The 17,400-nt window shown below is 44.7% G+C and overlaps 1 long non-coding RNA gene across 2 annotated transcripts in view; it reads left to right on the top strand.

Moving 5' to 3' along the window:
- LOC108352553 (uncharacterized) overlaps positions 1-14,382 on the top strand; it is a 75,182-nt gene extending 60,800 nt beyond the window's left edge. Inside the window, exons 3-4 of one of the 2 annotated variants that reach the window (XR_010057073.1) lie at positions 2,995-3,190; positions 7,413-12,262. This is a non-coding gene — a long non-coding RNA (uncharacterized LOC108352553). Of the gene's footprint in view, positions 1-2,994; positions 3,191-7,412; positions 12,263-12,576 lie in introns of those variants that run through there. The other variant, XR_001840855.3, reaches the window with a different exon arrangement.
- Positions 14,383-17,400: the final 3,018 nt, after the last annotated feature.

The raw sequence follows: 17,400 nt of genomic DNA on the forward strand, positions 1-17,400 counted from the left end.
ATCAGAGTACTTCATCACAGAAATGGGAAGGAAACCAAGGTAGTGATTAAGCTTAGGTGGTGTTGGCAAAGAGAGAGAGAGAGAGAGAGAGAGAGAGAGAGAGAGAGAGAGAGAGAGAGAGAGCGCTATCACAAGGAGATGCTCACGTATATGAAAATAAACACATGGCAGAGTTAGCATTGCCAACACTGTACTAAAGAGGTTTATTCAATAAATAATGTATGATAAAGAAACAATAAATCGGCTATTTCCACTTTTTAGGAAGAGGGATTATAAAAACCTAAATGGAAACACAGTGATTCTTACAGTAAAAACCTGCACATATGGCTTCAGTACTAGTGTGAGTCCTGACAGTTTAGAAGACAGATCCCAGGTCCTCTGGAAATGCAGCCCGAGTTCCTAATGACTGAGCCATCTCTCCAGCCCCAGAGCATTATCTTCTGGAAAAAGAATGAATGAATGGCTTTGAAACTTGTATGTTGTGGCTGAAGTAGCTTTAACTCCAAGAGCAATTTATCCCTGCTTCTGAGGTGTGATCTATCAGAGATCCCTACGAAATGCCCCATCTGATCATCAGAGATCCCCTCTAACATCAGTTAGAGTTGGAATACCTCCTCCAACCCAGGAGCAAACTCACCGCTCCCCTCATTCTTTGAAGACCACAGTGCAATTGCACTCCAGGCATTGCACAGGCAGCCCAGTGTTTACCAAACACTCAAAGGGATGCTCACGCACAGTTCTGGGATTTGCAGTGGCTGATTTTGTCTTGAGATTTTGTGGAGCTCCTTGAATGTGCTTATGAAGTCAAGTCTACAACTGACTATCTCTTCTTGGAAGTGCTGAGCTCTCTATGTTATCATCTATAGGGAGTATGCATTGCTGTTACTTGTGTTGATAACTTACACAATCCAGAAGGTGAAGGAAAGAAGTAAGTGCCAGGTCTTTAGCTGGTTAGTTTACTAGCCAGCTAGTCATTTCATTACCTGAGTGATAAAAGGCTTTACTCACCCAAGTCCCCTGTTCCAGGCCATGCATCCAGTCACAGTTTCAAGGTGGCAACATCAGTTCAGATACCCTGTACTCAATCTCTTGTTCTTCCTAAGAGCAGCCTGGAGCAGTATCCGTCAATGGCAACATAGGTCCCTATTTCTATTCAGGCTCCCTCAATTCAGAATCCAATAAAAGAATTTCTGTGTGATTTGCCTAGTTTGGAAGTCAGTTTCAGGACATGGAAGGGATGCATAAGCCATGAAAGCCATTAGAACCAACCATTGGGAGTTACAAATAGGTCACCATCACCAACAGCTGGAGCTCAGTACTTCTGAGGACAGTCTAAGGATGTCAATTAAACACAGCTTGGAGCTGTTGTCCTGGCGGAAGAGAAAGCTAAATAGTTTGTCTATCCACTCCCAACCCTTCCCATGCAAGGCAGCATTTGGGCTGTTGGCACCCACACGTGGCTGAATCCTTGTTCCTTGGTGTATATGGAACATAGCTAGAGTTAGGTCTGTAGTTATACCATTCCCCGAGGCAGAAAGCCACCAAAGTGTATGTGTGTGTGTGTGTGTGTGTGTGTGTGTGTGTGTGTGTGTGTGTAAGCCACCTCCGGCAGGTGACCTCCGGGGTAAGTGCAGGGAAAAGGGTGGAGTGTCAACAGAACCCTCCTTTCCTTGGAAACAGGAACTCACTGAAATGGATTTGTTTACCCTAATCAAGCAGAGCCATGTTAATGTCAAAACAGGGGAAGAATAATGAAAGTCGGAGGCTCGCTAATGGGAGCTTGACCTTGCGTAATACCGTGCTGAGAGGGAACACAGGTTCTAAAGGTTGTTCGGTGGACAAAGGTTAAAAAACAGCCAGTAAGCAAAACAAACTTTTGGTCCCTTCAGCAAATTCCTTCATATGACTGTCCACTCGGTTGGCATGAGGTCAGCGATGCAATTGGAGCTTAACAGCAGATAGATTGATGCCCACTGTATTCACATTAGAGGAGGGATACGCCTAGTGTATACATAGCAGTGAGGGAAATGCCCGGTATATGCATGTGAGAAGACGATATGCCTGGCGTGTGCACATTAGGAGATTTGCATGGTATTTGCATGGATTATGCCTTACATTTATATAGTATTAGGGGAAATACCTGGTGTGTGCATATTAGGAGATATGTATGGTATACGCATATTAGGAGGGGATATGCTTGGTGTGGTTTTAAAGGAAGAACACTCTTAAGTCTATCTCAGAAAACTGTTGTGAACACAGTGGCTTTTTTTTTTCAGTTCTTCAGGATTTTTTTGCCAGGAGAATGGGGAGGAGGGGGATGGAGATGAAGAATTAGAAGGAGGAGGGGAATAGGGAGAGGGAGAAGTTTCTCCTCTTATACAGGTAGCAAAAGGATGTTCGTCATGCTGTAGGATATTATGTGGCCACAATGATTAATGCCTGAAGGGCCCTGCCCAAACCAGGGCAATAGGGTCAGACTTTTAATCATTCACTTTAAACCGCTAAGTGAATCCTCAGAGAAATGGCTCTGGATAAATGAATATGAAGGTGGGGCCATGGAATTTGTAAAGAACAATTACAATGACACTTTCGCTGGTACCACATCTCAGGTCTAAAGTCCTTGCGAGATGAGATGCCTTTGTGTATGCAAAGAAAGCCAAATCTCCATTAAAGGTGGCTCTCTGGTACGAGGGAGTCTGAATTAACCTCATGCATTCAGTTATTCAGTCGTGGTGGTCACTGTTTGAGATGTCGAGATATCACAGTTGTTATCTTTCTTCTTGATTCCAACTTGGTTTTGAGTCAACTAGAAGACGTACCCCCAGATGGATCTGTGAAGGTGTTTCCAGGAAAGGCTACCTGAGGGAGAAGGACCACCCCACAAATCAGACAGCAACTGACAATGGTGGCCCATGGGTCTGAGGGGAATGGTGTGTTTTTTCCTTGTCCACTCTTCATCAGTCTTGGCAAGAGCACATACTCTGTTTCTTCTAGTGACATCCTTATGCCAGAGCCTTCCATCGTGGATTAAGGGCCAGCAGCTCTCCAGGGATCCTCTAGGCTTCCAGTGACAGATTGGAACTTGTGAGGCATCCATCCCAGTGGGCTGAGAAAGTCCCAGGTTCTCAGCTTCTCCAGTGTGCCCACAGCCACGTGGGACAACTCAACCCGTATCAAGTAAGCCAGTCTGGTAAGTCACCTTTGTGATAGCTGTGCATTCTAACAGTGGGGCTCCTCTGGAAAATCCTGACCAACAACAGTGGACTGAATAACTAAAGTTCCCGCCTTCTTTTGGCTTAGCGTAAAGAAGAAGGGACCAGTTATGAGCAAGGCAACGTGGGGAAGTGGCCATAATTACTAAGACTTTCAATAAGCCAAGATTAGAAAGGGACCGCGAATGTGGAATGGACAGATTGTCCTTGCAGTTTTTCTCCTAAGGCGACTTCTGAGCATGTCCCTGATTTAGGAAAGGATGCCAGTTATAAATCTACCTAGAGAAGAACATTCCAGACTGTGAGGTGGCAAAGTGCAGGTACCTACATGGAGGAAAATCCAAAATGAAGCCAAGGAGAACAATGCCAAAAAAAGCTCAAGAGGACCTGTTGGAGACAAAGATCAGAGGTGAAAAAGATCCGAGGTTCAGCTGAGCGACATCAGGGAAGCTGCAAAGCACACAGGCTTACGGATTTCTTTCTTTTCTTTTTTTTTTTTTTTTTTGGTTCTTTTTTTCGGAGCTGGGGACCGAACCCAGGGCCTTGCACTTCCTAGGTAAGCGCTCTACCACTGAGCTAAATCCCCAGCCCCAGGCTTACGGATTTTTAAAAAGAAAAGGGATGCTTGGGGCCATTGGAAGACTTCGCTGCATTCCAAAAGATGGACCCAAAGCAGTGGCCATGCAGGAATAAAGCACTTGAGCTGCTTCAGCAGCCCGGAGGGACAGTGAAGGCTTGGCCTGGACTCGCCTAGCAGTGGAGATGATGGAGTATTGGATTGGGACTCACATCTAGAGTGGAGCCTCAAGACTCAGTCATAGGCATATAGGATAAGGAGAGGAAGTGTCAAGAATGGACAGCTTGACCCAGATAACCAGGAAGGAGGCTCTGTTTACTGGCACTCAAGGGTAGGAGTTTGAGTGGAAGGAGTTACACCTTCGGTTACAATCCTAATAGGTCTTTATGTCTCTTAGGTGGAGTTGTTTGCACTCTCCCAAATCCGTACATTGAAAGCTAATGGCTAACGTGGTGCTATGAAAAAGCAGAGCTTTTGGTGGGAGTGGTTAGGTCATGCTCTACTACACTTCAACCCTGGGAGAACATACTCAGATCTACAGCCTAGCAATTCATGAGGGCTGCACGTTCATGAATGAGACTGATGCCTTTGTAAAAGGAGCCCAAGAGAACTATTTCAGCCCTTCCACAATGTGAGGGACACGGAAGCAAGAAACAGGTGTCACCGATAGATCTGTTGGCGACTTTATCATGCGCTTTCCTGACCACAGAATCATAACCATTACATTTCTGTTAGATATAACATTTTCAGCTGAAGACATTTTGTTACAGTAGTATAATCAAGTTGATTATGCCAAAACGTTCAGCAGTGTCATCCAGGCAAAGTTCTGAATGGAAATGTGACTTAAGGAATGACATTTAATGCGATGTCAGTAAAACCAGGCAGTGGTGGCAGACATCCCAGCACTAGGGAGGCAGAGACAGGCAAATCTCTGTGTTCTAGGCCATCCTGGTCTACTGTGTGAGTTCCAGGACATCCAGAGCTACACAGAGAAACCCTGTCTCAAAAATAAATGAAGAAAGAAGAAAAAGAAAAAGCAAGATCGATGTAATTAAAAGAGAAGAGGCCCACAGCCGTGCTTCCCTAATAGACTCAAATGCTCCTGACAGCTAAGGGGAAGGAAGAAAATGAACACTGGGTTCGGTATCAATAACCCTGGGATGTGATGACCACAGAGGAATAAGTGGCATGGCACTCTCTGTGCCCTCGAAAGAACAAGGGCTTATAAATAAAGGGATTGAAAAACCGAAATACTGGGGCTGGAGAGATGGCTCAGCGGTTAAGAGCGCTGACTGCTCTTGCAGAGGTCCTGAGTTCAATTCCCAGCAACCACATGGTGGCTCACAACCATCTGTAATGGGACCTGATGCCCTCTTCTGGTGTGTCTGAAGACAGCTACAGTGTACTCACATATATAAAATAAATGTCTTTAAAAAAAAAAAGAAAGAAAGAAAAGAAAACCTGAAATACTGTAAAAAGGAAGAATATGGATAATTTATGGAAAATGAACTCAGAAGGAAAATAAAATGCATTTTAATAACTCCATGAAGGATTCTTTGCTTCCTTTGGCCCCAATGTAAAGAAATGACAAAAATAAGATTTCTGTCATGCATGATAAAAATATTAGTTGTAGGGCTCTGCTTAGAATTCTATGAGTTAGGCATGGGCTGTGCTGAGCTTTGGGGTCTGGGTAATTCTTCATAGATGCCTGCTGTGAGCATCATGTCACGGCCATTTGATAAGAGTCAGCCTCCCGTGGCAAGCTATGGCGTCATGCTGCCATAGAGGAGTAGTTCTCTTCCAGCCCAGAAGCCCATGGCTTCCTTTGTGTTTTCTCAATAAGAATTTTATGTTGGAGTGAAGTAGGTAAGAAAGGGGCATGGGAGTCCATCTTCCTTATCGAATAGCCCCTTATTGTTAACTATGGATTGGTAGGTGCAGCAGGCTGTGAGCTTAGAGTTTAATCTCAGGTTGGCTTGGACTGAAATAGAACTCGACTGGGAGACTGGCTTCTGAGATTGCTATGCCTGTCAAAATAGCTGTTCCCTGCAGCCTGTGTTTCTTTGCTTGGTTATTTTTGAAGTGTTTATGCTGATCTCTCTAACTAAAATTGCTGGCTGATTTGATCTCATCTGGACTCTACATTATACTGGAGTGATTAGTTTCCTTGATCGTTGCCAAAGTCAACCAGCTTTTTAAGTACCACTTGTCCCCCACATCCATTGGATAAACGCCCTCTGGTGGAGTCTGTGCTTGATAACTGTCTAATCCTGGTCTATGATGCCCCACAACCTTGACTAAAACATCAAAACGATGAGAGATTTTTTTCGAAGTTAATCTTTGTTATTTATTTCCCCCTGCTTACATTTCAAAATTGAAAGCTATATGGGATCCATGATACTCGTAGAGAAAGAAGAGGCCGGGGAAGATGATAGGCTACTAATTAATTGTTCGCTCAGTGTGTTTGATCTGACTTCAAAGCACCAAAGCCAAGAAGACAAGATGGAACTTGAGTAGATCTGCCTTTTACCAGGACAGCCGGTGACTACGAACTTCCAGCTTGGGAGAGAGAGAGAGAGAGAGAGAGAGAGAGAGAGAGAGAGAGAGAGAGAGCAGAGACACAGACAGAGACAGAGACAGAGACAAAGACAGAGACAGGGAAGACAGGGAGAGACAGAGAGGGACAGAGGGAGCGAGGGGGAGAGATAGACAGAGACAGAGAGACAGAGAGAGAGGTAGGCAGAGAGAGGGAGACACAGAGAGAGGGAGACACAGAGAGAGAGACAGAGAGAGAGACAGAGAGAGAGAGAGAGAGAGAGAGAGAGAGGGAGAGAGGGAGAGAGGGAGAGAGGGAGAGAAAGAGGGAGCAGTCAGACATGAGACAGAGAGAGAGAGAGAGAGAGAGAGAGAGAGAGAGAGAGACGAGCGCACTGCACTTTCCAACTGAGGAAATTTAGTTGTAGAGAGAACCGATACCTTTGTAAAGTCATACAACCAGGAAGAAACCAAGCCAAGTCTACCTGTATAAGAATACACCTGTATTCTTCAGTTTGACTTAACGATGCCTCCTGATCCAACTCTTCCCTTCACCCATGTAGCTCAAAAGGTTGTAGTATATTAGGGAGTTGTGGGGGTGCTGCCACAGTTTGAGATTTTCATCTCTGAACAAAGTCACTGTACTTTGTAATGTATCGCCCTAAGCCTAACACCCTGACTCCCACCCAAACCCTGGTCCTGGACAGCAACTCACTTATTTTGTTGATATTTTATATTTTTAAATTGTATGTCTAATTACAAGTACCTGTATGTGTCTGTGTGCTTGCGTGTCCACAGAGGTCTAGGGAAGGAAGGTGCCAATGTCCTGTCGAGTGCCTTGTGAGTTGCCAGATGTAGGTGCTTGGAACCAAATTTCGATGGTCTGTGAGAGCGGCATACAGTCTTACCTGCTGAGCCGTCTCTCCAGTCCTGGACGTTTTACATAGGTGAAACCATACAACGGGGATGCTTGCGAGTAGCTTCTTTGAGTTGTCATGCTTTCAACGTTTGTTTTTGTTTTTGTTTTTGTTTTTGTTTTTGTTTTTTGTCATATCCTGTACCAGCCCTTCATGTCCTTTTCTCACCAGCGGCTGCCCGTGTCTGGATCCACCACATTTCCTTTGTGTGTTCGCTCCTTCATCAGCTCATGGATGTTGGATGGTTCTACATACATCTGGCCCAGGAATGATAAGAACATTTACATACAAGGCTGCATGGATGCAAGGCTGGCTTAAATGTGCCTGGGAGAAGAATCTCTGGGAACTCTGGGCAACATTGTGAGGAACCACTAGACTCTTCCGAATTTGCTGCACCATTTTTACCACAAAGGCAGTTTTCAGTTCCCGTGTAGCCTGGCCATTAGCTCTGGCTGTTAGCCATCCTTATTCCAGCCATACTGCCAGGAGCTATTTCTCACTGTGGTCTGGGTGTGCGCTTTCCCGTCGGTTGGTGAAGGACACTTTCTAGTTTCCTCGTTGGGGGAGGGGGGCGTTTTTTGAAAATCGTTTCAGATTCTTTGCTCCCTTTAAAACTAGAATTTGCACATCATTATCAGGTGGTAAGAGTCCCTTTTTACCCTCTTGATAGAAATCCTTTGTTACAAAGGACCTGCAGCTCTTTTTCCCATTGTGTGGGTGGCTTTTCAGATTCTCACGGTGCCCCGTGGTGTCTTCATGATGCTATTATAAAATGCTGTAAGCTGGGTAGCTTAGTAAGAAGAAAAGTTTATTCCTTACAGGGCGAAGGTCAGAAGCTCATGATGAAAGCGTGCAGAGATTTAGCATCTGGTTAGGCTTCCTCCAAGATGGCTTTTACTGCAACCTCGAGTATGTTAAAGTGTTAAGTTATGGGCTGGAGCAATGACTTCACAATTAAGAGCATTTGCTGTCCCCCCCCCCACCAGGGGACTTGAGTTTCGTATGAACATCCATATCAGGTAGTTCACCATAACCCCAGCTCCAGGGGATCTAACGCCCTCCTCTGGCCATTACAGGTACTGCACTCGAGTGACATACACAGATACATATACACAAATAAAATATAATTTTAAGACAAGAGTAAGTTCTGTGTAGGCAGATATTGTTATGTTTATAAATTATTCATAGTACTTAGAGCAGCATCTGGCTCAGAGAATGTAATCATTACATATTTTTATTTGAACAGAATGACACTTATTACATAATATATAATATTCTCTTAACAAAAAAAAATACTAGAAATTCTATTTCTTAAACCCCCAAAACGGTCCCACACCCGCGGATCCCGGCCCGCAGCAGCTCTCTGCTCCCAAACCCCGTGGGAGAGAGACCTCACCGCCTGATCAGGTGGGCACTCCTGAGGTTGCAGAGCGGAGGAGACCACCAACACTGCCCACCCCTGCCCACATCCCTGGCCCAAGAGGCAACTGTATAAGGCCTCTGGGTTCCCGTAGGGGAGGGCCCAGGAGCGGCAGGATCCCTGCGCCTGAGACACCGCCGGAACCTGAAGGAAACAGACCGGATAAACAGTTCTCTGCACCCAAATCCCGTGGGAGGGAGAGCTAAACCTTCAGAGAGGCAGACACGCCTGGAAAACCAGAAGAGACTGCACTCTGTGCACATCCAGACGCCAGAGGAAAACACCAAACGTCATCTGGAACCCTGGTGCACGGAGGCTCCCGGAAAGAGCGGCGCAGATCTTCCCAGTTGCTGCTGCCGCGGAGAGGACTTAGGCAGTACCCCACGAGCAAACTTGAGCCTTGGAACCACAGGTAGGACCAACTTTTCCCCTGCAAGAAACCTGCCTGGTGAACTCAAGACACAGGCCCACAGGAACAGCTGAAGACCTGTAGAGAGGAAAAACTACACGCCCGAAAGCAGAACACTCTGTCCCCATAACTGGCTGAAAGAAAACAGGAAAACAGGTCTACAGCACTCCTGACACACAGGCTTATAGGACAGTCTAGCCACTGTCAGAAATAGCAGAACAAAGTAACACTAGAGATAATCTGATGGCGAGAGGCAAGCACAGGAACCCAAGCAACAGAAACCAAGACTACATGGCATCATCGGAGCCCAATTCTCCCACCAAAGCAAACACGGAATATCCAAACACACCAGAAAAGCAAGATCTAGTTTCAAAATCATATTTGATCATGATGCTGGAGGACTTCAAGAAAGACATAAAGAACTCCCTTAGAGAACAAGTAGAAGCCTACTGAGAGGAATCGCAAAAATCCCTGAAAGAATTCCAGGAAAACACAATCAAACAGTTGAAGGAATTAAAAATGGAAATAGAAGCAATCAAGAAAGAACACATGGAAACAACCCTGGACATAGAAAATCAAAAGAAAAGACAAGGAGCTGTAGATACAAGCTTCACCAACAGAATACAAGAGATGGAAGAGAGAATCTCGGGAGCAGAAGATTCCATAGAAATCATTGACTCAACTGTCAAAGATAATGTAAAGCGGAAAAAGCTACTGGTCCAAAACATACAGGAAATCCAGGACTCAATGAGAAGATCAAACCTAAGGATAATAGGTATAGAAGAGAGTGAAGACTCCCAGCTCAAAGGACCAGTAAATATCTTCAACAAAATCATAGAAGAAAACTTCCCTAACCTAAAAAAAGAGATACCCATAGGCATACAAGAAGCCTACAGAACTCCAAATAGATTGGACCAGAAAAGAAACACCTCCCGTCACATAATTGTCAAAACACCAAACGCACAAAATAAAGAAAGAATATTAAAAGCAGTAAGGGAAAAAGGTCAAGTAACATATAAAGGCAGACCTATCAGAATCACACCAGACTTTTCACCAGAAACTATGAAGGCCAGAAGATCCTGGACAGATGTCATACAGACCCTAAGAGAACACAAATGCCAGCCCAGGTTACTGTATCCTGCAAAACTCTCAATTAACATAGATGGAGAAACCAAGACATTCCATGACAAAACCAAATTTACACAATATCTTTCTACAAATCCAGCACTACAAAGGATAATAAAGGGTAAAGCCCAACATAAGGAGGCAAGCTATACCCTAGAAGAAGCAAGAAACTAATCGTCTTGGCAACAAAACAAAGAGAATGAAAGCACACAAACATAACCTCACATCCAAATATGAATATAACAGGAAGCAATAATCACTATTCCTTAATATCTCTCAACATCAATGGCCTCAACTCCCCAATAAAAAGACATAGATTAACAAACTGGATACGCAATGAGGACCCTGCATTCTGCTGCCTACAGGAAACACACCTCAGAGACAAAGACAGACACTACCTCAGAGTGAAAGGCTGGAAAACAACTTTCCAAGCAAATGGTCAGAAGAAGCAAGCTGGAGTAGCCATTCTAATATCAAATAAAATCAATTTTCAATTAAAAGTCATCAAAAAAGATAAGGAAGGACACTTCATATTCATCAAAGGAAAAATCCACCAAGATGACCTCTCAATCCTCATCTTCGATTGGTTTATATACAAGTGTGCAATTTCTAGGCTTGAAAGTAAAATGATGCTATCTGGTGCTGGATAGAGGAGCGTTATTTTTTATTATGGCAGCTTGCTATTTTTGTAACATGGTGATTTGGTTGAACACAAAAAAATACAGTAGTAACTGATCTCCCCCTCTTCCTGGATGAGTGAGGAGATGATTAAATGTTGATGTCAGCATCCATGAGCATATTCAGATGAGCTTCTGCTTCTGTTGAAAAGGATGCTGTGTTTGATTGTGGTCCGAAGCTTTGAAGCACTACTTGGCATCTCCTTCCTTGGAGGTCTCACTGTTTAAACATAACAGATTTGATAGCTTGTTGGTAAGGTGAGGTCCAGCTTGTCTCCACTAGTTCATCTTCATGTGAATCTGGTGGTTATACGGTTTTGTTCTAGGGATATTTCATTTTTTTAATAACGGTTTTAGCTGACATTCATGGAGAGAATGAATCCTTAGAAGTGTGCCACTAGTGAAAGGAAATCCTGTCTAGAGTATGTTTCTTTACAAAGCTGTGTCACACCATCCTTTGGGCCCTCTGCTGGAAAAGTAGAATCAAGTCTCAAATAATGCCTTTTAAATTGTATCCTCTAGTATTATAGATGTAGGACAGTACTGTATCATACCTCTGTGGATGTAAAATAGCTTGTACCTGCCTTATGATACGTAGTAGTGACCGTGCTTTATCAGAGCTGTTTTTAATGATGTTGCTCAGAATGTTTTCTTTCCAGATGATGATTGAGAAGCTAATTTTAAAAAAAAATGGTGCCAGGTACCACAAGAGTAACAGAACTGTGCTGTTTTCTCGGGTTTTGTTTTTTTACTTTTTTTTTTTTTTAATGGAGTGTGCTGGATGTCTCTACAGTTTTGTTCAGATGACTGCAGAACCTGGAAAAGCTGTTGCTGCTGTTGATGCATAACACACTGCTATTATTGGTCTTTTTATATAAATATAAATATATATATATACAGATATATAATTTGAATTTTTTGAAACTTTACCTGTGCTGTCAACTTTCGAAAAAAGTATCCCCGTTTACTGTGTTGAGTTGGCACTGTACAGAAATTAACAGCCATATTGGTCTAGAAATGTTGAACTTAAGTTTTTTCCATTTGTACAGGGGTAACACACTGTATTAAATATGTAAGGTCTTATATACGTGGGTTTGATTACAAAAACTAATAAAGTATTCTCTAAATTAAAAAAAAAAAACCCCAAAACAAGCAAAAACACAGAAAAGGCAAGTGTGTGTATGAAAGAAAGTATACATTATATGAATTTTGACCGTGTAAAATTAACTGTCTGATGAACTGAAGCCAACCTATGAGTAGTCATAAGGGAGAGGGGACAGGGAGGTGGAACTGTTAACTCTGCTAGTGCCTACGAGGCACAGCAAGGGGCATTGCCAAGGTAATAAACTGGGAGGCAGAAGGTTGGAGGTACCACTCACATACCTAGAAGTGTCTCACAGGACAGAAAAACAAAACAAAACAAACAAACGAAACTCAGGCAGTTTTTAAGGGTCGAGTACAAATGAACCGAAAGCCTTATCTTTGTAAAGGGACACAACACACACATACTTTGGGGTTGATTCGTAAAAATTAAGGAGATGACACATTGCTATTGTGGGCATTTGCATCAGAGAAAAATGCTAAGCTGTTCCTCTGGAGTATGCCATGGGAGGGGGCCTTTATTTTAAAAACATCCTCTAGAACTAAAATGAGTTCGTATTGTCACATGCCCTGTGCTTTAAAATGCTTTACTTTTAAAACTAGGTTTCTCTGAGAATAAAAAGAATAAAAATTTGGGGACAGAAAAGAAAAGTCGAATAGTTTGCAAGTGCATACTGCCTACCAGCGAGGACCATCCAACATTCTGCAAACATTGTCTGAGGCTGAGCGCCAGGATCTACGTCCACCAGATGGAGCGAAGCAGACAACGATGGAAGGGGCTCTCCCGTTTTCAGTGTGTCTGCAACCAAGCCAGTGAGAAAGCCCAGACTTCCTGGATTCTGCACCCAAAGATGTATTTGGATAGATTCTTCTCAGGAAAACCACCACATACTGATATGATGATAGCTAAGGAGGAGATCCAAGCTAATAGATGGCGTGCACTGTTGGAGAATTTCTGCATTTCTCCATCCAATAATCCGGAGCCAATATGCACATTGCCTGTCAAGATACAGACCAGTGTGCCTCTGAGGCACCTGACTGGAATATCTATCAGCTGAGGACTGATGGCTGCAAGGCAAAAGATGACAAAAGATGACAACGGCTGCAACCACCAGTGTTAATTCTCTGTCTCTTAGCATAAGTCCCACGTCTTGCTGTACGAGTAAATGCTTCTGCGGTTATGTAGCCGCTTAAGAAACAATCTAGATTAATGAGCTTGGTAAATCTCATTTGGCGACATGTCTCTTATTAATTCAGGCTACTCGCATGGGTAGAAGGAGGGAAAGGCATATTTGCCTGATCTGGTGTCATTGTGAGTGCTGGTTTCATTTTTAATGTGGATTGTTAAAAGTGTTTACTTGTTTCTATTTCCTGGCGTTCTTAGTGGGAAGACTTGAGGGAGAAGAAGTCATCAAATGATCCCTCTCGTTTGATCGATCGTCTCCTCTGCCTTCCTCTCCTGCTTTCCAAAACCCACATAAACAATCCGAGAATAAGTCTACGCTAGATAGTACTGGCTCAAGTGGTCAAGGTTAGCGCCAGGGCAAAGCATGGACACTATGGAAAGTGCATTGGACTGAAGCTGTTTCACAGCTTCCAAAAGAATCTGGGAGAGCATTCTGAGAGCACAGTCTGGTGTTGTGAGTGAAAAGGGGGACAGGTGGAGAGGCCATTAAAGGCCAAGCCTTAGTGCGTGGACTGAGAAACAGAAGTGACAACAACAACAGGTAGAGGAACAGTAGTGAGAGAGGAACGGGGTGACTGTGAGTTATCAGTGCGTGTGTGCACGAGTGTGTGTGTGTGTGTGTGTGTGTGTGCGCACATGAGTGTGTTTCAGTGGACAGAGGTGTATGAGGGTACACATGCATGTGATGGGCCAGAGGCCAGGGTTGAGGTTAGGTGTTTTCTTCAGTTCTTCTCCACCTCATTAAGGCGGAGTCTTTTACTTGAGCACAGAGCTTTTCAACTCAGCTACTCTTGCTACCTGTCTTGCTCCAGGAATCTCCTGAACAGTGAGATTACAGGCAGTTACTTACCCAGCATTTATGTGGGTGCTGGGGATCCGAACTCTGAATGCCAGGCTTGCATGGTAACCACTCCCCCACTGAACCGTTTACATCCTCAGCTCCTAACCATAGCTTTTATTGTGGTCAAAGTGACACTTGCCACCTCCACCATTCTGCATATATAATTTAGTGAATTGATTACACACACACACACACACACACACACACACACACATGCACACACACAGACACACACACCCAGTTGCACAACTATCGCATCTGTGTGTCTTTAGACCTTGGCTTCATAAGTTACATGTATGAAGCAGTAGCTCTGTTTCTCAGCCCCCTAATTCCTGGGTAGCTGCTGTTCTCTGGATGTGACTAGTGTAGGAATTAATCACTCTTAGCGGATGACTGCCAGGAGTTATATCCAGTAGCAATTTGTTGCTTCCCAGATCCAAAACCGCTCTGCAGCCTGTGTTCTGCATAATGGATAGGGTTCCATTAAGCATCCTTCCTCCAGAGTGTAAGCCACGGTGAGCTTTCCCATTAAAAGGCACCCGAGGAATGATGCAAAGAAAGGGGCTCTTCTGCTTCCAGGGTCAGCGATGCGGATGTGGGAGGATCCAGTAGTGCTCTGACCCAGGCACAAGACCAGACATTATGGCTCCTGGTTGACATTGAAGCCCTGTCCTGGTCTGTTGATTCCCAGAGCCGCTGTGTTCCAGCCCTCCTTTCTGCAGTAGCGTCTCTACACACCCTGTGTGGCATGTGACAAACTCCTGGCTCAGCTCTGTATCCTGTCTGTGCTCCCAAGGGATGCTCTTCGATTCACACAGTGACTTCAGACCAGCTGTGGCTTGCGTGAAACAACAAACCCTTTGGACATTCAGGGTCCGCATCCCAGCTAGACTTTGCTTTTGTTTGTGTCTCCTTGAGTACACTCCCGAGAGCACCATGTGTACCCTTATAGGACACTTTATCGCTGTCATAGTTTGACAAACATTTGGTCACACCTTCTGTGATGGGTATTCCTGGTTGTCAACCCGACTTCATCTGGAATTAACTAAAGCCCAATTTTAAGTGGTCCACATGAGTTCTGGAAGGGAGTCCTGTCTCATCTGGCTCGGGCAGGGAACAGCTGACGTCATCCTTTCTACTGCCTTCATGTAAGAAATACAGGAAAAGGAGGGTCTTCCTCTCTCTTCCCACTGCTCCTCGGATGATAAAAGGAAAATTCGTTTGGTTAAAAGTCTAATTATTTTTCCTTGACCGTGCTTTGCGCACTGACAGGGTTTATTCAGCAGAGTCTAAGCATCCAGGGAGGCTTCCTTCACCAAACCTCCATTGCCAAGACCGAGGCTCTGGGTCTGCACTTTGTAATGGTCATATGAGGTCACCTGGGTCCTCACAGTGACTGGCCAGGAAATACACACTCCAGGTTCTCCTGCCACTTGCACTGGGTGAGTTATTTCCAGTGAATGCCACTCCTCTTCTAGCCTTGCCTGTGTCTACAAAGCGATACAGTTTTTTAGGCTACTGGGCCAAAGAAGTAAGAGTTCCATTTAACTCCAACAGTCTCCATTTGCATTGGAGACTTGACTTCACCTTTCTTAAATTTATTTTTTTTATTAGATATATTTCTTTACTTACATTTCAAATGTTATTCCCTTTCCCGGTTTCCTGTCCATAAGTCCCCATCCCCTCACCCTCCCCATACTGGTATTCCCCCTATCCATCCCCTTTACTGCCCCCTCCATATTCCCCTGCACTGGGGTCCAACCTTGGCAGGACCAAGGGCTTCCCCTTCCCCTGGTGCCCAACAAGGCTATTCTCTGCTACATATGCATTTGGAGCCCTGGGTCAGTCCATGTATAGACTTTGGTAGTGGTTTAATCCCTGGAAGCTCTGGTTGGTCGGCATTGTTGTTCTTATGGGGTTGCAAGCTCCTTCAACTCTTTCAATCCTTCCTCTAATTCTCCCCAAGGAGGTCCTGTTCTCAGTTCAGTGCTTTGCTGCTAGCATCGACCTCTGTATTGGACCTGCTCTGGATGTGTCTCTCAGGACAGATCTGTATCAGGTCCCTTTCATTGGCTCCACCTTTAATCTAACCCCTTTCCTGCCCCAGCCACCATATTCTCTTGCCTGGATCCTGTGGTCACCTTCTCACTGATGTCTCGTTCCTTTATGGTCTGTCCTCAGACTGACAGTGGGGGGATCCTCAACCAGGGTTGTGAGCCACCTCTTTTAGAAGTACATTAATGGTTTCTCAGCAAAAGCCAAAAGACTTACCTTGGCCTGCAAGACCTTCTCCTAGCAAAGAAGATGAATGCATCCCTCTGCCTCCTGGCCTTTTCACAGGCTGGTGTTCTCGAAGAGTCCATTATCTCTCAGCCTAGTCAATTCTCCTGGTCTCACAATGGTAATTCTATTAGGAATTCTTTGAATGCTCATGCTCAAGTTCTCCAATAGTCTGCCTCTTTCTAAAAGATACTAAACATGCGGTTTATCAGTTCACGTTCATGGAACTACTAGTTTAATGCCTCTTTCCCTGTGTACTGTATACTCAATTAAGACCCCAAACCCCCTACAGATCATTTGGCTTAGTCTGGCCTCAGGTTCAAGCAAGCCCTTTGTACAGAGACACGAGGTGTCGAACAGGAAGCAACAGGAAGATTCCACAGAATGTGTCAAGCTTTCCAGGAAAAGCTCGGCTGTGAAGATAATTTTATTCCTTTTTAAAGCCACAAGGTCTATAACCACTCCCTCCCCGGGATGGTAGGCACTCATTAGCAGGGGAACACAGTCAGAGAAGGTATTTACATTCTAAAGGGAGTCTTGAAGGAGAGAGACTCTTCCAAAGCCTGCACCATGCTGATTTATGCAGTTGGGATTTGCAGCAGCCAGCAGCAATTAAGAGAAGAGATGGGTGTGTCAGAGGGCAGAAGAAAGGTGCTGAGGAAGTCTAGGGCGGAGATTAGTCTCTGCCTCTGGGACCCAATTAGCATAAACAGGAAGCTAAAACAAGGCTAACTTATTGCCACAGGCTTTCAGAAGAGCAGAAGTATGTGGCCAGATAAACTGGGTCCCTCTGCTTGGAGTCTCCCAAGCTGCAATAAAGGCCGGGGTGCGCTGCCAAAAGTCCTTGGCCAGTTGGCAGGATTCAGCTCCTGTGGAAGAGTGGGCACCCTCCGTTCTTGCTAGCTGCCAGCCTGGTGTCACACTGAGCTCCCAAAGCCACGACTGCTCCTGTAGTCATGTTCCCATAGGTCTGCGCAACGTTTACGTCTCTGAGGATGCCGCCTGAGGCGGCGTTCCACTGGGATAAGCTTCGGTTTTCTGTAGACTACAGCGGCATCGAGAGAGGGGGCGTGCGCCATACTCCCAGATTCCACTCACATTCAAGGGCGCTGTGCAGAGT

The sequence above is a fragment of the Rattus norvegicus genome, chromosome 13 (genome assembly GCF_036323735.1).
Source record: "Rattus norvegicus strain BN/NHsdMcwi chromosome 13, GRCr8, whole genome shotgun sequence".
NCBI lineage: Eukaryota > Metazoa > Chordata > Mammalia > Rodentia > Muridae > Rattus > Rattus norvegicus.